Below are 25,964 nucleotides of genomic sequence, written 5' to 3'. Positions count from 1 at the left end.
TTGTGCTTCCAGAAAACACAAGTGTCACAGCAATTTGGTATTTGGTAGTGAGTGTTGAAACCGAGGACAGACTATTTTTATGTGCTATGTGCTTCAGCCCTTGGCAGTCCCGTTCTGTGAGCTTGTGTGGCCTACCACTTCGCGGCTGAGCTGTTGTTGCTCCTATACGTTTTCCGTTCACAATAACAGCACTTACAGTTGACTGGTGCAGTTCTAAAAGGAAAGACATTTGACGAACTGACTTGTTGGAAAGGTGGCATCCTATGACAGTGCCACTTTGAAAGTCACTGAGCACTTCAGTAAGGCCATTCTACTGCCAATGTTTGTCTATGGAGATTGAATGGCTGTATGCTCGATTTTTATACACCTGTCAGCAACATGTTTGTCTGAATTATGCGAGTCCACTAATTTGAAGGGGTGTCCACATACTTTGGTATATATAGTGTATATTTTAATGCCGGTATGCATTACTTCCTTTAAACTCAGCATTCAAACAACTAATGCCAACACAATGGAACAAATTGATCTCATCTGAGAGTAGTTTGTGTGCTAAGTAGTCAGGGTTTTTATTGTGTTCTTGTGAGGAAAAGTTGCCAGTTCTCCTTATGTCATCTCCACTTTTCTGCCTAAGTGTGTTTCATATATATTGTATCATGTGGGGAGAAAGAACACTGCTTTACAGAACTATTTTATTCCGTGCACTCTTCCTCAGCCAAAGTGCTTTTGTGGAGTTGTGCCCTTGGCATTGAGATGTCCTTCCTCTGCTCCCCCTGCTTAGACAGAAGGCTACTCCTTTCATTTGCATGAACAGTGTTCCTCTGACCACGTTGACTTACAGTCCATCCCTATAGTTTATCTATTAGAGTGTATGGATGTTTTTTCCCTTCCCAACATAGAGGAAGGTACATTGTTCCCAGGCGCACACGCACGCGCACAAGCACAAACACACACACACACACACACACAACACCCGCTCAGTATTGTGCGTGCGTATTGTCTTTGATATCATATCCATACCACTGCATTTGAATAATGAAAAATATTGTATATTTTAATGTGAGTTGTGACTCAAGGATTTTTCCTAAGCAAAGGTATTGTCTGCGTGTGTGATGTCACAGGGACAAGCAATAAGATGGCAGAAATACCAAATCCAATTATCTCTCCAGCATCCAGTTTTTTTCTTTTTCTTCTTCTTCTTCTTCTTCCTTTGATTCACATTCTCCACAAACAAATGAAGGATCCTCCTCCTCTCAGATGTAAATGCGTTGTTTGTCATCTGTGAGAGCTCTCTAACAGAGCTAGTAGCTTTTTCCTTCTTTCCGCTGGCTGGGTGCTTGTTGTGGCCTCCGTATTGTCATGTTGACGTGTTTTCATAGCGGGTGGTCTGTTTGTGTTTGATTCTGCTGCATCTGCCCTTATCAAAGTCAGACTGGCCGCACCGTCGCTCTGTCAGCCTGTCACTCAAAGGTCACGGAGGGGTCATTCACTGCCCTGCCGTCACCCATTGTCCGGTGGTTGGCTGCCCATTGTTTGGCAGGCGAACGTGTCCGACCTTGGGCTTAAGAGGACAGTTGAATTGATGCCAGGGGCTGTGCATGGAGAGACTGCGGATAGAGGTCAGATCAGACCTCGGGTGTCTGTGGTGCTGTAACTGCCCCGATTGTCAATGTCAGAATTTCATTCACTTGGAGACTTTGGCAGTTGACGATTTTAGACGGTTAAGATGCGACAGAAGAGGGCGAATATTGATGCTTTTTTTGTGCTGTTGTACATAATGTGTTGGTCTACAAGGCTTTATTAAAGACAAATACCATTCAAAAACTATATTTTGGTATTTGTGACCAAGCGCCTCGATTCAGTCTTATGAAGCAACATTTTTTTTTACATTGGAGAAAAGTAGAGATATGTGACATACGCCAAGCTTCTTTAAACAGGTCACATTTGTTTCAGGAGTCCAAAATGGACTGTGACACTTTGTGTTTTGAAAGTTCTATATCTTGAAAACTTGATTGCTGACATGCTAAATATTATATCAACAGTGGACTAATGGAGCAAATACCAAAATACAGTTTTTGAGTGATATTTTGTTGGTGTCATCTGGCTGGGCTTAAATGCTTGGGGTAAATTAAGCATGCCCAAACAGCTGGCAGGCAACATGGAGAAGAGAGTGATCGGCTGTACCAGAGGATGTGTCATGGGCAAAGCATCATTTGCCATTTCCCTAGCTTTCCTACGGTATGAAAGATGTAACTCGTTTTTGTTGGACACACATGACTTGCCATCCACATTTGTTTCTTTGACCAGCTGGAACTTCTTGGGCTGCACGAAACCAGTCCCCAAACGCCGCTCTTCTGTCTGCTGATGTTCTTTTCTTCTTTGTACTTAAAAACCTCTTAGAGCTCCCCATCCCGGATCCGGGATCGTGACTACGGCTCAAGCTCATTACCATAACGCACAATGCGAAAGAATTTCCTAAAAATATTTAACCTCCACACATTAACAAGTCCAATAGCTCAAATGAAAGATAAACATCTTGTTAATCTACCCAGCAAGTCAGATTTCTAAAATGTTTTACGGCGAAAACATAGCACATATTTATAATAGATCACCACCGAAACAAAAGGCAAGCGGCGGCCATTTTGTCCCAGAAAAAATCGAATTTAAAAGTAGGATTAAAAAATAAATAATTCACTAACCTTTTGAAAATCTTCATCAGATGACAGTAATATTACATGTTACACAGTACATTTAATTTTTTTTCAATAATATGCCATTTATATCCATAAATCTCGGTTGACGACATTTAAAAAAAAAATGCTACTCAAATGTCCGGAGAAATGATGATAGCTCCGACAGATAACGTCAGATAACAAGCAATAAACATGACTAAATATACATGTTCTACATATATTTACAAAGATACACTTCTTCTTAATGCAACCGCTGTATTACATTTATTTTTAACGTTACAGACATCGTTCACTGGGCTATACTATGAGTCGGCGCTCAGATATTAGCAGTATGTCTCCTCTACGTTTGGAGTCCACAGAAACCCCAAATAACCACATAAATATTCCCTTACCTTTGATGTTCTTCCATCAGAAGATGTAGAAGGAGTCATACTTACCCAATAAATCATTTGGTTTCACGTTGTGTGTCCCTGTATTAGCATATGCTAACAGCTTCAGTTGAAATGCGTCAAAAATGACTTCTGGTCCAGCACTCTTGCGCATCAAAACTTCCAATTTACATATTATATGTCGATTAAACTGATCAAACGATGTGCAAAATCGAGCTTTATGATGTTTTTAGCATGTAGAACAAAGAGCAACGCTAACAGACAAACCGGCTTCAAATGCTGGATCATGGAAAAAGACGTACTCCAAATCGGCCGCGCGCAATAGAGTGCATGTTTTTCAGAGGGACACGAGCAATTTCGCCCGCCAAACGTGCAGGGCTCGTGGGATTCTCACAATGAACGTGCCATTTGAAAGCAGACATCGCGCTGAACAGATAGACTGTTCCTGGATCGGTAGCTGCCTGGGAAGGGTGGGGGCCATGACGTCAAAGTTGACCCAACTTTTCTCTTCACAAGAGAGAGTTTGGGAGAAAGGCTGCCCTGAGAGTTCTGCTTTACATACAGACATAATTTAAACGGTTTTAGAAACTTTAGCGTTTTTTCTATTCAATAATAATTTTATATGCATATATTAGCAATTTTGGGAAAAAATATTTTCAGTTTACTATGGGTACGCACTTTCTCCAACGGGGGCAGTATAGAGGGGTAGTCTTAATAGGTTAAAGAAAATGCTTTATCATCATTTACATTGATTAGCTAGACTAGTGTGTCCACATACCAGGAGGGAGAAAGTGGTAGAAAGTGTTTTGAAACATTTAAAAATTTGGTGGAATTTGCCCAATTAGAACATAGAATGGTGTTGTCTGTTGCAAAAAAAAAAATCTCAATTTTGCCCGATTGAACACAACTACAATTTCCCAAAGCTAGATCACGTACTGATCATAGACAAAGGATAGAATGAAAATCAGCAAACACAATATAATTCAATGACAGTGTTGCATATCCTGTACAAGTTCATTGTTTTGCCTTGAACTTCCTGGCGTGCTCTGCCACACTGATGTTGAAGATGATATTGATGATCTGACGTCCAGTCTGAAATAACCAAACACATCTTAACTGCATCCATTTCCAGAGTTTGCTGTCGTGCGTGGCCTTCGGGTATGGCTGTGAGAACTTTGCCAAGTATGAGGAGCAGGGCATCGGTATTCAATGGAGTAACATCGCCCAAAATCCTGAAGACGGAGACCGGTATAGCTTCATCGTGTCCATCATCATGATGCTGGTCGACTCCCTCATCTACTGGCTGCTCACGTGGTACATCGAGAACGTCTTCCCAGGTAACTCATTCATGAGAACGCCATCAGTAATGCACTCATCCGGAGTGAAGTGTCCCCTAGGTACAGATCTAGAATCCCCTCCCATAATCCTAACCCTTAGCGGAGAGAAAGCTAAACTGACCCGAGATCGGTGTCGAGGGGCAACTTCTCCCTAGTGTACACCATAATGCTCACTGTACGGTATCCATATTAGGTTTCTCCAACTCCAAGTGAATCTGACACAACGTCCTTAAAGGTGTGACTGTCCTAATATGGACAGTGAGCATTATGGTGAAGCTGCCCCAATCCGTTCTCCTGAATTGTCCAAGTATGGACTGTGAGTGCTGTAGATAATGACATCTTTTAGTGGATAAAGTGTCGTTGATTAGTAACGTACAGTACCAGCCAAATGTTTGGACACACCTACTCATTCAAGGCTTTTGCCTTATTTTTACTATTTTATACATTGTAGAATAATAGTGAAGAACTAACACATATGTAATAACCGAAATAGCGTTAAACAAATCAAAACATATGTTATATTTTCTTTGCCTTGATGACAGCTTTGCACACTCTTGGCATTCTCTCAACCAGCTTCATGAGGTAAGGGTGACAAGGTAAGGGTGGTATACAGAAAATAGCCCTATTTGGTAAAAGACCAAGTCCATATTATGGCAAGAACAGCTCAAATAAGCAAAGAGAACCAACAGTCCATGATTACTTTAAGATATAAAGGTCAGTCAATCCGGAAAATGTCAATAATTTGAAAAGACCTTCAGGAGCAGTCACAAAAGCCATCAAGTGCTATGATGAAACAAGCTCCCATGAGGACCGCCACTGGAAAGGAAGACCCAGAGTTACCTCTGCTGGATAAGTTCATTAGAGTTAACTGCACCTCAGATTGCAGCCCAAATAAATGCTTCATAGAGTTCAAGTAACAGACACATCTCAACATCAACTGTTCAGAGGAGACTGCGTGAATCAGGCCATCATGGTCAAATTGCTGCAAAGAAACCACTACTAAAGGACACCAGTAAGAAGAACAGACTTGCTTGGGCCAAGAAACATGAGCAATGAACATTATACCGGTGGAAATCTGTCCTTTGGTCTGATGAGTCCAAATTATAGATGTTTGGTTACATCCTCTGTGTCTTTGTGAGACGCAGAGAAGATGAATGGATGATCTCTACAGGTGTGGTTCCCACCGTGAAGCATGGAGGAGGAGGTGAGATGGTGTGGTGGTGCTTTGCTGTTGACACTGTTGGTAATTTATTTAGAATTCAGGGCACACTTAACCAGCATGGCTACCACTACTCCATCCCATCTGGTTTGCGCTTAGTGGGACTATCATTTGTTTTTAACAGGACGATGACGCAACACACCTCCAGGCTGTCTAAGGGCTATTTGACCAAGAGGAAGAGTGAGGGAGTGGCCTCCACAATCCCCAGAGCTCAACCCAATTGAGATGGTTTGGGATAAGTTGGATCGCAGAGTGAAGGAAAATCAGCCAACAAGTGATCAGCATATGTGGGAACTCCTTCAAGACTGTTGGAAAAGCATTCAAGGTGAAGCTGGTTGAATGAATGAGAGTGCAAATCTATCACCAAGGCAAAGGGTGGCTACTTTGAAGGATCTCAAATCTCAAATATATTTTGGTTTGTTTTAAACTGTTTTGGTTTATGTGCTATTTCCTAGTTTTGACATCTTCACTGTTATTCTACAATGTAAAAAATAAGCAAAACAACTTGATTGGGTAGGTGTGTCCAAACTTTTGACTGGAAATATATATATAATACATAAAGGGAACAGTTTTGACCATTCCCACTGGGCAAGAATTGGTTGAATCAATGTTTCCACTTCATTTCAATGAAATACTTCAATGTAATGACATTGAATCAACATGGAAAACTGATTGGCTTTGAAAGAGTCATAAACGTTAGGGAATTGACATGTCCAATGACATGGTGACATGTTTCTTTGATTTTACGTAGAATTTATATTAGTTGTCAAGTCAACCAATTGTAAATCAAACATAGATGTTGAACTGACGTCTGTGCCCACTGGATTGCGATGAATATAGTACTCTGATCTTGGGGGGAAAGTGTGTAAAGTATGATAAACTACACTGAACAAAAATAAAAATGCAAAATGTAAAGTGTTGGTTCCATGTTTAATGAGCTGAAGAAAAACAAATCCAACATTTTCCAAACGCACAAAAACTTTACAAAAATGTATGGCACATATTTCATTATATCCATGTAATGAGCATTTCTCCTTTGCCAAGTTAATCCATTCACCTGACAGGTGTGGCATATCAAGAAGATGATTAAACAGGATGATCATTACACAGGTGCACCTTGTGCTGGGGACAATAAAAAGCCACTTTAAAATGTGCAGTTTTGTCACACAACACAATGCCACATATGCCAGATCTGACCACCAGAGCTGTTTCCAGAGAATTGTATGTTAATTTCTCTAGTATAAGCTGCCTCCATTGTTCTTTTAAAAAATCTGGCAGTACGTCCAATCAGCCTCACAACCGCAAACCATGTGTAACCACCGTAGCCCAGTCCCTTCTGAGGAGTATTTCTGTCTGTAATAAAGCCCCTTTGTCTGGAAAAACTCATTCTGATTGGCTGGACATGGCTCCCTAGTGGGTGCACCCCTGCCCTGTCATGTGAAATTCATAGATTAGGGCCTACAAAATGTACTTCAATTGACTGATTGCCTTACATGAACTGTAGCTTAGTAAAATCTTTGAACGTGTTGCGTTTATATTTTTGTTCAGTATATTTTGTAGACAAAATGTCCAGGTACCTGCCAGAATAATGGAAACACTTGAGTAAATGGGGGATACAAAGTATATTGAAAGCAGGTGCCACCACACAGGTGTGGTTCCTGAATTAATTCAACAATTAACATCTCATCATGTATAAAAATTCTGGGTAGGCCATTATTGTGGCTACCGTGGCAATGCCCCCATACGATGACAATAACCCCCATCCACAGGGCACGAGTGGTCACTGAATGGTTAAGAGCATGAAACTGATGTAAACCACATGCCATGGCTGTTTCAGTCACTAGATCTCAACCCAATTGAACACTTACGGGAGGTTCTGGAGCAGCGCCTGAGACAGCATTTCCCACCACCCCCAACAAAACACCAAATGATGGAAATTCTTGTGGGAATGCTGTCGCATCCCTTCAATAGACAGTTGTAGAATTGATGTGGTGGTCCAACGCCCTATTAAGACAGTTGGTGTTTCCTTTATTTTGGCAGTTATACTGTAATTATGAAATCCACAGAGTACACAGAACTGATACGTTCCTCTCTTGCCAAAACAACTTTGGTCAATAATCAGAAAATATATATAATATCCCAGCAGATTGCCATAATGTATTCATCTCATCTTCTCTAATTAAAAAAAGAGGGGGATTTGTGCCAGTCTTGCTGGATGGAAATATGCACTGCAAAGCGCCATCCCTCAAGCCAAGCTGTTATTAAAATGTGAATGATGTTTCTCCATGCTTGATCACAGGCCAATATGGAATAGCAAAGCCATGGTACTTCCCATTCACCGCCTCCTATTGGTGTGGGACTTCACCGGCGCCCAATGCTGACCCCAGTCAGTTCAAGGACCCCATTGAATACACCGGTATAGTAGGCAGTTTTTCACACACACACACACACACACACACCTTTGCACAAACACACACTCAATCCCATAGTGGATCTATTCAATCAGGCATTACGCAAAATGTATTCATTTGTCTGGTTTAACACAGGTCATTACAATCACAGATTGTTTGCAGTCTGAATAAGTCTAGTTAATTAGAACTAGACTCCTGATTGTTACCACCTTGGTTGTGTGTTGGATAATAATGGAGAAAGAGAATGGTTGGGGAAAAACAAGGCTGAGCTTGGAAAGTCAAAGCCTCATTAGTAAATGTTAAAGGCCCAGTGCATTCAAAAACATGCTTTTCCTGTGTTAAGTGAGCATGGAAGGTGCTAAGTGAGCCTCACACCTGCTCCTGGGAACAGCAGAAAGGGGGTAGCCAACAGGAAATGTGACACAGAGTGTCACTAATGAAGTTAAAACTGATTGTGTTATTCTGAGGGGGGAGAGCAGAGAATTGTTTTTATTTGTGTCACACAACACCCGTAACATAAAAATGTATATAAATTACCTTTTGTTATAATAGCAGACACCTTTTTTTAAATGTAATTAAGGGAATATAATTATTGAGCTGTGGATTTGATTGTGTGGAATACTATTTATTATGTAGCTTTTCTGAGGACATGAATCAAAAGTCTAATTTCATCTTATCAATGTAAGAGTAAAATAATATTATACAACAGATGGGTCTAATCCTGAATGCTGATTGGTTATAACCCCATTCCAGCCGGTGTCTATTCCACAAATTACCACCGGCTAAATCTATGACATTAAAATGCCTATTTGCTCTGTTTCATCTGACTGCACAATCCACTGTCTCATCAGCCCAGACAGGCAATTTATAAACTTGATCACTATAAAAAGCATAGAGACATAATCTCACATTTCGTTTAGACTAACAATTTAGTTTTCAACAGCGGAGATTTGTATAAACTTTGCTGTCTGTCTCTCCAACATTTGCAACACTGTTTCAATATTGAAATTTGATCTCCAGCTGTCCCATAGTAATGAAGGTGTTGGAAGTCAGGACGAGACAGACACCCAGCCAGTCAAAATCACGAATCAGCTGGCATCATTTTTATGGCTCTATACAAAGAAATGCCTATAGAAAACAAGTTGAAAGGAAATGCAGTTTGCTGTCTTTCCAGCATCAGTTAGAAGTGATTGTGTTATCTGTGTTGTTGGCCAGCTCCTCTGAACAACAGTGTCCTGACAAATGAGCACATTTTCTCTACCAGGTGAAATCGTGACTCATTACCTTATTGTTATGGATGTATCCAAACAAATGTCATTAGGAAACAGGCTCAAAAAAACGCAAATTCAGCTACTTTGCTGTTATTCTGTCTGCACTGTTTGACATGACTGTAAATTAGCCGTAGTTGGCTAACTAGCGAGCAAGGGATAAGAACGTTGCCAGCCAGTACAGCAATGGAACACTTAGGACGAATGACTGGGTCGTGTCCATAGATACAGAACAAAGACTTAATGAATGGGCCCGAACCGATAGGACGAACAACCAGCCAGCTTTGGTAGCAACCTTAGATTTGTGTCAGGACTATTTCTCATGGAAGGATGAAATAGTATGAATAAATTAATACAAATAATGTTCATGAAAGTATATCAATCATTATTTGAATATGTTGGTAACCTGTTGGTATAAAAGTGATAATGCCCCCGAAGTCGGTGTTAGTCTCGGGCCTAACAATACCCGTGCCAATTATATCGGCTTCTTGGACAATATATGCCAGACACTTCTATCCTAAGCGACTATATTCTATCCTAAGTGCATATATTTTACTTGTGGGTGGCCTCAAAAGTTGAACCCACAATCCTGGCGTTGCAAGTGCCATGCTCTACCTACTGAGCTGTACAGGCACATGTGTTTGCTATTTACCATGTATGTATGCATTAATGACCTATTGTCACATTCCTTATTTTGTCATTAGGAGAATAAGGTACGTCTTCTTTTTTTTATTCAAAAAAAGGTTATTTGGAAAAGCCACCACTCAATATGAAGGCAGGGGTCTCAATCAGGAACCTTGTCAAGATCTATAAAACTGGGAAAAAGCTTGCAGTGGATGGACTAACTGTGGACTTCTTCGAGAATCACATCACCTCTTTCCTTGGTCATAATGGGGCAGGAAAAACAACCACCATGTAAGTAACTCAATAATACAAATGGACTGAATTTATGTAGTGCTCTTCTAGGTTTTTAAAGCTTAAAGGGAAAATTGTCTCAAAAACGGACAAAAAATACCTAAAGAGAGTTTTGGAGTGGATTTCCCCTTCTTAGAGCTTTACATTATTGTATGGATGCAACTCACCTCATCCACTGCCAATGTGTAACACCCACCTGGGTGATGCCACAGCAGCTATTTTGCCCCAGAAAGCTCAACACACAGCTATCACAGTGGAGAGGTGAGGAAAGGACTTACAAACTGGCCACGATACATTTTGTTGATTGGTTAGCCAACCACGATACATTTTGTTGATTGGTTAGCCAACCACGATACATTTTGTTGATTGATTAGCCAACCACGATACATTTTGTTGATTTATTAGCCAACCACGATACATTTTGTTGATTGATTAGCCAACCACGATACATTTTGTTGATTGATTAGCCAACCACGATACATTTTGTTGATTGATTAGCCAACCACGATACATTTTGTTGATTGATTAGCCAACCACGATACATTTTGTTGATTGATTAGCCAACCACGATACATTTTGTTGATTGATTAGCCAACCACGATACATTTTGTTGATTGATTAGCCAACCACGATACATTTTGTTGATTGATTAGCCAACCACGATACATTTTGTTGATTGATTAGCCAACCACGATACATTTTGTTGATTGATTAGCCAACCACGATACATTTTGTTGATTGATTAGCCAACCACGATACATTTTGTTGATTGATTAGCCAACCACGATACATTTTGTTGACGTCTATTTCCGCCACCACTTTCATATTCACTTTTTTTCTGTTTTTGACTGGACTTCCAGATTATATTATCAAATTCCAGAAAATGTGGTTATGTAAGATATACAAAAGTGTTAATAAAATTATATTCATAATTGTGGATTCACAATGCGTTTTATGAAGGTTTTCGATTCCGTTTCTATAGCTACGGAAGTGAAAATGACGTCACACTTTCACAGCACATTTCCTTGTTCTCCTTTTGTCTTGTAGGTCGATCCTGACAGGACTCTTCGCTCCGACGTCGGGGACCGCTCTAATAAACGGTTATGATATCCGCACAGACATGGACACCATTAGAAAGCATCTGGGAATGTGCCCTCAGCACAATGTCTTATTCAATGAGTAAGTGGCATTCAACAAGTGGATCGATATCGCTCAATCACCTCTTCAATAACCTCTCAATATCCCAGCAGGCAAAACTTGTTGCAATGACATCACTATGTCATGGGAAGATTGTGCACTGGTTGTAATAAGGACGTTTTGCAAAGGTCCGACCAGATAACAGCCGAAATATGACCAACCCCCATGATAACTACATTTTTTGATATAAAAAGACGTCTCGGTTTCTTGGTGTAATAGAGACCAGCTGGTTGTAATCTGGTTGTATGGCCTCTTCTCAACAGGAAGAAAACATGTTTACAATTCGACAATTTTCATGAAAATGTTAGGTCACCGTGAATGTTGGACGTATTCCAAATGAAACATCTACAGTAACTTTCATCTCAAATCATTGCGATATTCTCACCCATCCTCGTGCCTACTTCAAACTAAGCTTTTTTCATTCCCATCCACTCTTCCCTCTAATAGTGTCATTATCAACCACAATGCAGACTCACAGGCCGACATTGTTCGCTATGCCCTTTCATAATCTGGTTCTCTTCCATTTTCCCCTTTGCTGAGTGATCACCTGCGACCTCTGACGCCTCATGTCTCTTACATCATGATTATGACTGAGTACCTGGGCAAATTATGGCCATTAATATTTATCCCAACAGAACTGAAGTGTCTATAATTAAACCGGGGCTCTCAATAGGCTAGACGCTAAAACGTACGCACAGATATGCCTGTCGGCTTGGCAGTCAAGATGATTCCGCAAAAGTTTGTGACATGTGAATGGAGTCGGCTGGCTGGAGTGGAAACAGTGGTGTCAGAGTTGTGTGGAGTGTGTTATTATGAGAGGTTGAGAGTTGATGATGAGGGTACTCATGGGCGCTAATAAGTCATCTTTGAGTCATGAAGGACCATATGATCTTGTTATAGCATATAAAGCTCATCTGAAGTTTAGTTCAAGAGTGACTATCCCGTGTAACTTTGAGTACAATGAAACAATATATATTTCAAATGTTACGTAATCAAACATTTTATTATTATTGTCACTTGTCTGGAAATGCAGAAAATATTGGATCCACTTTTTGTACATTTTGATAAATCAAATCACTTTTTCTGCTTCTTAGCCTCACAGTGGAGGAACACATCTACTTCTACTCCAGATTAAAGGGACGAAGCCGAGATGAAGTGAAAACGGAGATTGACCAAATGATCGAGGATGTCGGGCTGCCACACAAACGCAAGGAATTTGCCAAGAACCTGTCAGGTGCGTGTGTGTGTCCAGGGAATGCAATCATGCACAAATGTAACTTTATATAACATTTTCATTAGGTAACTCTGTCCCCGAGCCACCACTTGTCAAACTGTGTGTGCACGCATGCGTGTGGAAATGCAGGTGTATAATCCATTGTCTGGGGGGCAAACAATATGCTTGATAAATTGGCTCCAGTCATGGGTTGCATGTGAACAAAATCACTGAAATATGACATTCAAGGTTAATCTAGTCTGACATTTCCACAACATTAGCACAACACAAGACACATTCACAGCAGCTCCCAGAGTGTCAGCCTGTGATGTTCTGTGTCAGGTTTCCATCCAACCTTTTTAATGTGAGGAAAGTTCATGTCAAATAAAAATTGGACAACAGACCTAATGGCCTGATGGCCTGATGGGAATGCAATCATTGTACTTTCATCATCCCGATACACAATCGGGTTTCTTCACCATTTGTGTATCTGCTTGTTAACAAATCAAATTGTATATGCAACGCGTGTAGATTTGACCGTGAAATGCTTGCTTACAAGCCCTTCCCAGCGATGCAGAGTTAGAAAGGAAAAGAAAAATAGAAAATACTCAAGAATGGAGTTGCATACAGGAAGCACCAGTACCAGATCAATGTGCAGGGGTATGAGGTATTTGAGGTAGATATATACATCAAGGCAGGTTAAAGTGACTATGCGTCAGGAAAGGGGCATAGTCACCTGTGGCTCAGTTGGTTGAGACGGGACCAGTACGAAGACGTGGGCACTCCCTACTCTAAGTCGCTCTTCATAAGAGTGACGACTCAAATGTAAGAGGTAGATATGTACATGAAGGCAGGGTAAAGTGACTAGGCATCAGGATAATTCATATAAGGTAATTGAGTTAGATATGTACATGAAGGCAGGGTAAAGTGACTAGACATCAGGATAGATAATAATATGAGTAAAATAGAGTACAGAGTAGCAGCAGGCAGCATAGGATTTGTGTATGTGATGTGCAATCTGCTTGGAAAGGTGTGATATTCACACTGGCAATAACACTGTCGATCAATAGTATAATTGTTTCATGTGCTTGTACTATCTGTAACAAAATGTCAAACTGACCATTAGCTACAGTACATACCTTGCCATTCTATGACAGTGTTTTCCTATCCTTATTGAGAAAGATACCTGCTAGTTTTTTTTTTCAACCAAAAACGTAACCTTTATGACTGGAAAAAGCTGACAAACTGTAAGTGATATCAGGACCAAACCTCAAAGAAATTGATCAAAATGAACACAGATATGCTTTTTAAATGTCAAAATTGATCAGGCCTAGTCTTTGAGGGCCACTGTAAATGCTAGTTTTCATTTCAGTCTCTTGGTTGTCGTTTCTTCCCTGTATCGATCAATAAGGTCATTGATTAGCTAGGAAGTCCACACACCTGGTTATCAGGTCTAACTCTGACACACTTTAAAGGAAATAAATCAAACCTAAAGACAATGTGGCCCCACTGCATGGATCTGAAATGATTGAATCATCTTACACAATATGGTTCAAATTCCACCTACCCTATCAGAAGGAAAGGTGGAGAAACAGAGTCCAGGAGCTAGGGGCCAGAAGTTGATTTGGAATTGGGCCTGTATGTTCTCTCAAGGGCCCAAAAAGTCCTCTTCTAATCGTACCTGTTTCCCTATACCTATTCAATTCATTAAGATCCACCACACAAGTGTCTCGGGTGTAGGGGCCAGGGGTCGATTTGGAATTGGGGATATGTGTCATTTGAAGGGAGGAGAAAGTGACCAAATGTGAACTGTGTCCTCTCTCAGGGGGAATGCAGAGGAAATTGTCGGTGGCAATCGCATTCGTGGGAGGGTCCAACATCGTCATCCTGGATGAACCCACAGCGGGGGTGGACCCATACGCCCGGAGGGGGATATGGGAACTACTGTTGAAGTACAAACAAGGTATGGGATCTGTCGGTTGAATACCAAACCACACTGTATGATGTTGTTTGGAGTATTGACTTCAGTATTTATTATGGCTCTTCTCTATGGACAACTTTCTCAGATATGGACCAAGGTACTTGTTTTTATTTCTTTACTCATCTATTGTTCACCTAATACCTATTTTTTACATAAATATTGCACTCTTGGTTAGGGCCTGCGAGTAAGCATTTCACTGTACGGTCTACAGCTGTTGTATCTGAAGTTAAATGCATTGTAAAACATCCAGAATTACATGTTTTTTTTGTTTTTTTAAATGACAAAATGAAGGTAGATCATTTGGCTTTAGGAGAGCTCACGCAAGTTAACTCTTTTTTTTAAATGAGCATTTCATTGATTTAATTTTAATGACTATTTTTCTGGTCTGCTTTTGCTTGGGTCGGCAATGACACAGCTGTCTTCCCAGTCTACAGTATCGTCACGGAGACCGATAATGTTGACTAGATGACAGCGATAATAAGGCATCGGAGACTCATCCAATTTGATGGGACAGTTAAAAGGCTCTTTAATTGTTGACATATTCAATTGCTTGTCATTTTCTGGGATGCACTTTTGCCTGTTTGACTGAAAGGCAAGACATGGACATTATAATTACATTATAACATAACACATTTCCAAGATGTCTAAATGTTTGAGCAGCATTTCATCTTAGCTATTTCATTAGCAGTGTTCTTTACCTAATCAAGTCCCATCCAGAGCTTGAGAACTCTTGTTTAATGAGAACATTCACATCCATACTAGTTAAGTGTCATACCGTAGCATGTCTTATTGTTGCTAAGGTTTATCATTATCATTGGAATGAATTTGCACTAAGAATATATTTGTTTGAAACCAAAGCCAAGCTAATATATTGCATGTTTTACCTCCTGGATAAAGTGCTTTGCTCTTAAACTTAAGAGTAACTCAGACGTTTGCGTAAGTTACGGATTTCGGCTGTTTTTGGCTAATTGTTTTTCCAGGAAATGGCATCATCTGATTCTCAAATGTTCCCATTAGTCAGTCTAAGTGTTATTGATAGCAAGTAACTGACACCTTTCACATAGTTGAAGCTCTGAAGTAAACAAACTTGTAACATGTATGCACTGTAGCTTGGTAATTAGAACATCCAATAGACACTAATGAGGTCCCTATAGGAATACATCACATTTCCACCTCCATGTATTCCTCTGAAGATCTCTTACACTCTGTAGATGTTTGAAGACATGACCTGCATGGATCATTTGGATGCTGATCTATGATCTTCCTAGTTTACTTCTAAAACATAGGTATGGGGGATCTAATAAGTTCCAATTAAACTCATGTGCTGAAAGCACTTGCCATTCCCCAATTTGAACTGTCGATGTGTGAACATGTATCAAATAGTTGGGTAGGAGAGAGAAGGGAGAGAGTGTAATCACAGCGTGGAGGAGTTCTTAAAGAGCAACAAAACACACCAATTAAGAAAAACAAGATTTCAGTCTTGGGGGTGGGGGGGGGTGTAGTTTGATGTGGCAGTTACTGATGTTTGTCCCCCATGAGACACCATAGGAACAAAGTGAGTATTCCTGGCTTTGAATCTAAGATACACTACATGACCAAAAGTATGGATACACCTGCTCGTCGAACATCTCATTACAAAATCATGGACATTAATATGGAGTTGGTCCCCCCTTTGCTGCTGTAACAGTCTCCACTCTTCTGGGAAGACTTTCCACTAGATGTTGAAACATTGCCGCAGGGACAAGCTTCCATTCAGCATTAGTGAGGTAAGGCACAGATGTTGGGCGATTGGGACTGGCTCGCAGTCGGCAGTCCAATTCAACCCAAAGGTGTTTGATGGGGTTGAGGTTAGGTTTCTGTGCAGGCCAGATAAGTCCACACCGATCTCGACAAACCACTTCTGTATGGACCTTGCTTTGTGCATTGGGGCATTGTCATGATGAAACAGGAAAGGGCCTTCCTCAAACTGTTGCAACAAAGTTGGAAGCACAGAATCGTATAGACTATAATTGTATGCCGTAGCGTTAAGATTTCCCTTCACTGGAACTAAGGGGCCAAGCCCAAACTATGAAAAAAAGCCTCGACCATTATTCCTCCACCACCAAACTTTATAGTTGGCACTATGTGTTCTGACGGGTAGCGTTCTCCTGGCAACTTCCAAACCCAGATTCGGGCTGCCTGATGGTGAAGCATGATTCATCACTCCAGAGATAGCATTTCCACTGCTCCAAAGTCCAATGGTGGTAAGTTTTACACCACTCCAGCCGTCACTTGGCATTGCGCTTGTGTGCGGCTGCTTAGCCACAGAAACCCATTTCATGAAGCTTCCAACGAACAGTTCTTGTGCTGACGTTGCATCCAGAAGACGTTTGGAACTCGGTAGTGAATGTTGCAACCGAAGATTTGTACGTTCTATGAGCTTATATGGCCTAACACCTAGGGCTGTGGCGGTCCCGAAATGTCGTCAGCCTGTGATTGTCAAGCTAATGCCTGTAGGTCTCACGGTAACTGGCTTCTACACACAGCCTACAAGCCACTGATGCAGACCTTTGGAACATCTACATTTTTAAAAGTATAATAAATCCATGTAAAATAGCCTACACCTTCAAAACAAATCCATGATTTACTTTAGACAGGTCTAAAGAAGCATGATATGAAGAAAATGTAGTCTATTTCGGAAGAACAGAATAGCATACTCTGGCTATGCCAAATGGCTTTGGGCTACACAAGTTAATTTAGGAGACAAGATTTGCTTAAAATTCCATGGCATTATTCGATATGTTTTCAGAGAATAAAAGACTACAATTGAACAAAGCTGAATAAAATGGAAATAATATTTTCTCCAAACGATTTGAGGGAGTGCGCACATACGGCTATTCTGTGTTGAGCAATTTAAAAAGAAGTCGTACTCCTATATGCTTAATTTAGAGCTATTCATTTAACTTTAGTTGTTCTACAAACGTTGGGCTATATGTTTTGATATTTATTTAATACATTGCAAGATGCGACTCTAATAATGACTTGAAAAAAGTTGCTTGAAAGGCATGAACTCTGCTTTGTTTTTTGAGCAGGCTGTACACATTCAGTCTCTCATTCACAATTTGACAAGCAATTGATAATGCCTCGAATTTCACGGCAGCATTCCCTTTGTGTGGCCGTAATGCACCCTCAAAAATATCCATGCCTTTTGAGGCCAGTGGCCGTTGTGCCGTTGGCCCCTTTCTCACAGGCTACAAGTGAAGACGGACACATCAGAGACTCAACTCCAAGGTGCATATTGAAGATATTGGAAGAACTGTCCACATTTACTTTTCGTCAGTCAACAAGATGAGTAGACCTAACGAACAGCAAATCACTAGCCTATGTCTATCTACTATCCCCTATAATAATAAAGTCAACCTATTCTATTCTGTGCGAGAAATAAATATTCCAAACATAGTCTGGGACAGTTGTGGGATGTGATAGATCCCAAATGAATACAGCCACTAGCATCAAAACAACTGTTATACGCAATGTGGCCGACGAAACAGATCAGAACATTTACCTTAACATTTGATTAAATATTAGGCTATTTCTTCACTAGGTGGCAGGGTAGCCTAGTGGTTAGAGTGTTCGACTAGTAACCGGAAGGTTGCAATAGGTGCATATATAGGTGCATTTCAATGGTGAAAATTATCTTCCCCAAACTTGAAACTCACACACTGCTTATGTATGCCTGTTAGGCTCTATACTCCTTGTAAAGCGGATTAATGTGGTTCATTTTAAGAAGTTATTTTGCCACTTGTGATACAAATCATATCAAAAACATATATGCCTATTGTTTCTTATACTGGGTATCATTCACAAGTGATATATATATAATTCACAAGTGATAATATATAATTCTTTACATATACTAAATAATATACAAAACTAGTCATAAGTTTGGACACAACTACTCATTCAATGTTTTTTCTTTGTATTACTATTTTCTACATTGTAGAATAATAGTGAAGACATCAAAACTATGAAGTAACAGATATGGAATCATGTAATAACCAAAAACGTTTTGAACAAATATATATATTTTTTTCCTTCACTCTGCGGTCCAACTCATCCCAATCCATCTCAATTGGGATGAGGTTGGGTGATTGTGGAGCCCTGGTCATCTGATGCAGCACTCCATCACTCCTTGGTCAAATATCCCTTACACCACCTGGAGGTGTGTTTTGGGTCATTGTCCTGATGAAAAATAAATGGTGGTCCCACTAAATGCAATCCAGCAATCCATTGCTGCAGAATGCTGTGGTAGCCAAGTGTGCCATGAATTCCAAATAAATCACTGACAGTGTCACCAGAAAAGCACCATCACACCTCCTCCTCCGTGCTTCACGGTGGGAACCACACATGCGGAGATCATCCGTTCACCTACTCTGCATCTCACAAAGACACGGCAGTTGGACCAAAAATCTAAAATAATTGATAGATTTCATAGGATAGGATAGATTTCCACCGGTCTAATGTATATTGTTCATGTTTGTTGGCCCAACAAGTCTCTTCTTATTATTGGTGTCCTTTACTAGTGGTTAGTAGTGGTTTCTTTGCACCAATTCGACCATGAAATTCATTTCAATTGACTATCTCATGAAGCTGGTTGATAGAATGCCAAGAGTGTGGAAAGCTGTCATCAAGGCAAAGGGTGGCTTGATGACGAATGTCAAATATATTTTCATATGTTTAACACTTTTTTGGTTACTACAGGATTCCATATGTGTTATTTCATAGTTGTTATGTCTTCACTATTATTTTACAATGTAGAAAAAAAGTTAAAATAAAGAAAAACTCTTGAATGAGTAGGTGTGTCCAAACTTTTGACTGGTACTGTATGTGTGAAATTTGTTTTGATTTAGAATGGAACATTGTCATGCACCTGTCCCAAAGCAGGGGCAGTGGGGAAAAAATACATGTCATCTATGCACTTTAATAGCGAATGGGGGACGCTTTTTCCGTGGTTCATTTTCATGCCAGCCAGGTAGGCTATACTCTTGTTATAAAGATAAGTAATGTGTTTAATATTGGTAAAGTTGAGAAATATATATACATTACTAGACATAGCCTAAATAAAGCTGATGGGATCCTCTTTTTAGTAGAGGCCATCACTCTGTTTTCTCACGCAATTGCTTAGCCTACGGAAATGTTGCACAACATGAGCTCATGGGCTCTCATGAAGTGGTTGATTCGATTTTTGATGACATTTGCATTACATTTACATTACATTTAAGTCATTTAGCAGACGCTCTTATCCAGAGCGACTTACAAATTGGTGCACTCACCTTATGACATCCTGTGGAACAGTCACTTTACAATAGTGCATCTAAATCTTAAAGGGGGGGGGGGGTGAGAAGGATTACTTATCCTATCCTAGGTATTCCTTAAAGAGGTGGGGTTTCAGGTGTCTCCGGAAGGTGGTGATTGACTCCGCTGTCCTGGAGTCGTGAGGGAGTTTGTTCCACCATTGGGGGGGCCAGAGCAGCGAACAGTTTTGACTGGGCTGAGCGGGAACTGTACTTCCTCAGTGGTAGGGAGGCGAGCAGGCCAGAGGTGGATGAACGCAGTGCCCTTGTTTGGGTGTAGGGCCTGATCAGAGCCTGGAGGTACTGAGGTGCCGTTCCCCTCACAGCATTGAAATCAGAGTGATTTGAGGGACAATAGAGTGCTGAGTACCAGTCAGTGAGTAAGTTTGGTAGGCTACTAATGGCCATCAGCATCATCAGAGCTTGGAGAAGCCTAATTACTGTGATTAAATGGTCACGTGGAATTTGACTGCCTTCAATGACTCCTCGTAATACGGTCTCCGCAAACAGCACTACTACCACCTCGTGGCTGAGCCGTTGTTGCTCCTAGACATTTCCACATCACAATAACAGCACTTACAGGTTACCTGGGCAGCACTAGCAGGGCAGAAATTTAACAACTCACTTGGTGGAAATGTGGAGTCTTATGACGGTGCAACTTTGAAATTCACTGAGCTCTTCAATGATGCCATTAAATGCTAATGTTTAGCTATGGAGATTGCATGGCTGTGTGCTCGATTTTATACATCTGTCAGCAACGGGAGTGGCTGAAATAGCTGAATCCACTAATTTGAAGGGGTGTCCACATACGTTTGTAAATATATATGTAGTGTAACTTAAGAAATCAGTTGTGTTCCGTGGTGGGATTTGATAGAGCGCAATCCCTGCAGCTGTGTATCCCGTGTTAGTGGGCAACTGAGCATTGTCGAAATCGAAACTCATCCTCAGAGACTGACTTCATGAACAAAATGGTCCTATTTACACTTTGTTGTCAATTTTGACACTAGAATACATTTTCTGGACTAATATCGATGCCACATAAACTACTTCTCTGATAGAAAGCAGCCAAATGCCTAACTTCAAAGTTTATCTCGGGTGTACATTAAATAGCATGTACTGATATTACAGCTTACAACGTTATATATTTGTTTAAAGCTTAATGTCTTAGCAGTGAAATATATTTTCATATTTAGGCGAGGATGTAGTTGACAAAAGGTTTGGTAATGATAGTGGATTATGTTTAAGTTGCGTTTGATCACTTGGGGAAACAATTGCATTTATGCCATTTAGAGAATGCTAGAAAATGATCCGTGCGTATCTAATGCTACAGCCTGCAGTGTGTTTTTAATTAAGGTGATGAATCATTGAGATAAGACAAATGTTCTAAGCATAAATCAAAAAGCATAAACAAAAGGCATTTTATGGAAATTATGCATTTATGAATGAAATTAGGCTGAATTAAATGCCTCGTCTCCCACACATTTTTTATAATCAAGTCAACAAATGAAATAATCACTGTGATGCCACATTGCCTTGCAAATTAATCCTACTATCACCGATATCACAGCTGCAAACCAATTCATAGGCTATTCCATGAACAATTTGTTTCATAGCTGCTCAATCTATTATATATACAGATTGTAATTTCATCCAGCATCTCCCCGGTTGACAAATTACAAAATATAGTATCAGAGCAAATATATCCCAGGTTGACAAATGACTTAATATAGTATCAGAACAAATGAATCCCCAGTTGACAAAGGACGTAATATAGTATCAGAACAAATGAATCCCCGGTTGACAAAGGACATAATATAGTATCAGAACAAATGAATCCCCGGTTGACAAAGGACATAATATAGTATCAGAACAAATGAATCCCCGGTTGACAAAGGACATAATATAGTATCAGAACAAATGAATCCCCGGTTGACAAAGGACATAATATAGTATCAGAACAAATGAATCCCCTGTTGACAAAGGACATAATATAGTATCAGAGCAAATTAATCCCCGGTTGACAAAGGACATAATATAGTATGACAAATGAGTCCCTTGTTGACAAATGATCTAATACAGTATCAGAACAAATGACCTAATACAATATCAGAACAAATGAATCCCCTGTTGACAATTGACCTAATACAGTATCATAACAAATGAATCCCTTGTTGACAAATTACTTAATACAGTATCAGAACAAATTAATCCCCTGTTGACAAATGACTTAATACAGTATCAGAACAAATGAATCCCCTGTTGACAAATGACTTAATACAGTATCAGAACAAATGAATCCCCTGTTGACAAATGACCTAATACAGTATCAGAACAAATGAGTCCCTTGTTGACAAATGATCTAATACAGTATCAGAACAAATGACCTAATACAATATCAGAACAAATGAATCCCTTGTTGACAAATTACTTAATACAGTATCAGAACAAATGAATCCCCTGTTGACAAATGACCTAATACAGTATCAGAACAAATGAATCCCCTGTTGACAAATGACCTAATACAGTATCAGAACAAATGAGTCCCTTGTTGACAAATGATCTAATACAGTATCAGAACAAATGACCTAATACAATATCAGAACAAATGAATCCCTTGTTGACAAATTACTTAATACAGTATCAGAACAAATTAATCCCCTGTTGACAAATGACCTAATACAGTATCAGAACAAATGAATCCCTTGTTGACAAATTACTTAATACAGTATCAGAACAAATGAATCCCCTGTTGACAAATGACCTAATACAGTATCAGAACAAATGAATCCCCTGTTGACAAATGACCTAATACAGTATCAGAACAAATGAATCCCTTGTTGACAAATTACTTAATACAGTATCAGAACAAATGAATCCCCTGTTGACAAATGACCTAATACAGTATCAGAACAAATGAGTCCCTTGTTGACAAATGATCTAATACAGTATCAGAACAAATGACCTAATACAATATCAGAACAAATGAGTCCCTTGTTGACAAATGATGTAATACAGTATCAGAACAAATGAGTCCCTTGTTGACAAATGATCTAATACAGTATCAGGACAAATGACCTAATACAATATCAGAACAAATGAATCCCCTGTTGACAAATGACCTAATACAGTATCAGAACAAATGAGTCCCTTGTTGACAAATGATCTAATACAGTATCAGAACAAATGACCTAATACAATATCAGAACAAATGAGTCCCTTGTTGACAAATGATGTAATACAGTATCAGAACAAATGAGTCCCTTGTTGACAAATGATCTAATACAGTATCAGGACAAATGACCTAATACAATATCAGAACAAATGAATCCCCTGTTGACAAATGACCTAATACAGTATCAGAACAAATGAATCCCCTGTTGACAAATGACCTAATACAGTATCAGAACAAATGAATCCCCTGTTGACAAATGACCTAATACAGTATCAGGACAAATGAGTCCCCTGTTGACAAATTATCTAATACAGTATCAGAACAAATGACCTAATACAATATCAGAACAAATGAATCCCCTGTTGACAAATGACTTAATACAGTATCAGAACAAATGAATCCCCTGTTGACAAATGATCTAATACAGTATCAGGACAAATGACCTAATACAATATCAGAACAAATGAATCCCCTGTTGACAAATGACCTAATACAGTATCAGAACAAATGAATCCCCTGTTGACAAATGACCTAATACAGTATCAGAACAAATGAGTCCCCTGTTGACAAATTATGTAATACAGTATCAGGACAAATTCATTCCAACCGTTGGAGCAGTAGTGTAAACAAGCTTTGCTTGTACAGTAAGGGATCTGTCGGTGTTGACATACAGTTCCTTCAAAAAGTATTCATACCCCTTGACTTTTTCCAGAATTTGTTGGGATACAGGCACTAAGAAACCCTGTCCTTCCAATTCAGAAGTAACTACCCACTTTTCTCAATTGAAATGTTCTATGTACTGTTGATAGGATAAACAGAACACTCTCTTTAGATACAGCCTGTTTGAAGTTAAAGATGTAGACAACCACACAACTAAGTGCAAGTCCTGTTTCTGAACGTAGTCCCTTAAAAGCAAAAGTTCACAATTTGTCATCTTCATGTTCTTCATGTTCATCTCCTGCACCACCCCAGAATCAACAGACTGCATGTGAAAATGATGCATTTCTGTGTTTTGTACTAAAAAAAGGATAGAGAAAGATAAAGTGTTTCCAGTGACATCGTCAACCAACAAGTAGGAAATGCCTATTCACAGTTGGTCAAAATCACGTGATGCACACCAATGATGTCATTGGAAACACTTATCTGTCTATGCTATGGAGTGTGGTGAATGTCAGACTTATTTAGTGGTTTAGTAATACGATAACTGCAACACTTCAGACAGATTTTCTGTTTCTCATTGAGTGAAACAGGTAAAGCCCAGGTACTGTTCAGGTGTAAATAGTTTCCACATTATTGATCTAGTTATTATGGAATCCATATTAGGAATATTATCATTCCTCAGACCTCACCTAGTCAAGTTTGATGCTTGACTAGTGCAGAGTTTGAACTTGACTAGATGAAGGCTTGAGGAGGAGGGATGAGGAGAATTGACTAGTTTAGAATTAAGTAGACTGGGTGATGTCTGAGGAGGAGGGAGGATAATTGACTAGTTTATAGTTAAGTAGACTAGGTGATGGAGGAGGATTGACTAGTTTAGAGTTAAGTAGACTAGATGAGGGCTTGAGGAGGAGGGATGAGGTTTGATTAGTTTAGAATTAAGTAGACTAGGTGATGTCTGAGGAGGGAGGATAATTGACTAGTTTAGAGTTAAGTAGACAAGGTGATGGAGGAGGATTGACTAGTTTAGAGTTAAGTAGACTGGGTGATGGAGGAGGGATGACTAGTTTAGAGTTAAGTAGACTGGGTGATGGAGGAGGGATGACTAGTTTAGAGTTAAGTAGACTGGGTGATGGAGGAGGGATGACTAGTTTAGAGTTAAGTAGACTAGATGAGTGCTTGAGGTGGGATGAGGATTGACTAGTTTAGAGTTAAGTAGTCTAGATGATGGAGGAGTGAACATTTTCTGAATGCAGTACAAGGTACTTACTTTAGCCTAAGTACACACACCTATTAACTATCTTGCAGCTGTTGCATGAATGTCTGCATCCCTCATTTTGATGTACTCTTAAAGGAATACAGGATTTTAGAACTCCGGTTTTCACCAGTATTATGTTGCATGTATTCACAGCACAGGAGATGTACCTGTGTTTCCCACTACTTTGATTTATCACTTTGTTCTGTAATGCACCACAACACACCATAAATCAGTATACCTTAGTGGGCTGCACACCGACCAAACACATTTATTTTTCTCCCAGCTCCCATCATCCAGTGTGTTTTTATTATTTCTCCCTGTAAACCAAGGCAATTTCTTGAAATATCAACAGCGAGCACAAACGGCCATGCAAAATGAGCCATGTCAGTAGTGTCGAATCACATGGGACTACCTGCTGCAATCCTCCCAATTTCCCCCTTCAAAGAACCGCTCTTTTCCATACATTTGATACACATGGAAAGTGCTTTCGGTCACATTTGGTAAAATATGAACACAACTGTAGCCACCTCCCATCATCACTCTGGAGGCTTTTTTTATGACAGCTTTGCTAGTTAACTATCTTGCTGCTTTGGGGAGAAACAATCTGATTGGAAAGTGTAGACATCATGGTAAACAGTACCGGAGACACCTTTCAGTATTTGATACAGCATCTTGTTTGCTAGCAACGAGATTTGCATTTGCTAATTAATGTTAATAAGTGTATTGTTTTTCCCCGCAGTTAGTCAAAGTAATTAGTTAGCCAGAAAAATGTGTTTGCAGTTAGTTAGCAATTGTTTCTACACTATTTTGCGAGCTCCAGTAGTGCTGCTGTGTCAAGTTTACATTTTACCATTGTGATTGACATACTAACAGTTAGTTAAGTACTGCATCCATCTTTGCTAGCAAACTTAATGCTACCTAAAA

General features: G+C 39.8%; 1 pseudogene; it reads left to right on the top strand.

Annotated features, from left to right (window-relative positions):
• LOC124007956 overlaps window positions 1-25,964 on the top strand; it is a 234,027-nt pseudogene that overhangs the window by 83,215 nt on the left and 124,848 nt on the right.

This window comes from Oncorhynchus gorbuscha, linkage group LG21 (assembly GCF_021184085.1).
Source record: "Oncorhynchus gorbuscha isolate QuinsamMale2020 ecotype Even-year linkage group LG21, OgorEven_v1.0, whole genome shotgun sequence".
NCBI lineage: Eukaryota > Metazoa > Chordata > Actinopteri > Salmoniformes > Salmonidae > Oncorhynchus > Oncorhynchus gorbuscha.
The sequence above is the reverse complement of the archived record's forward strand: the minus strand, read 5'-3'. Positions and strand labels throughout refer to the sequence as shown.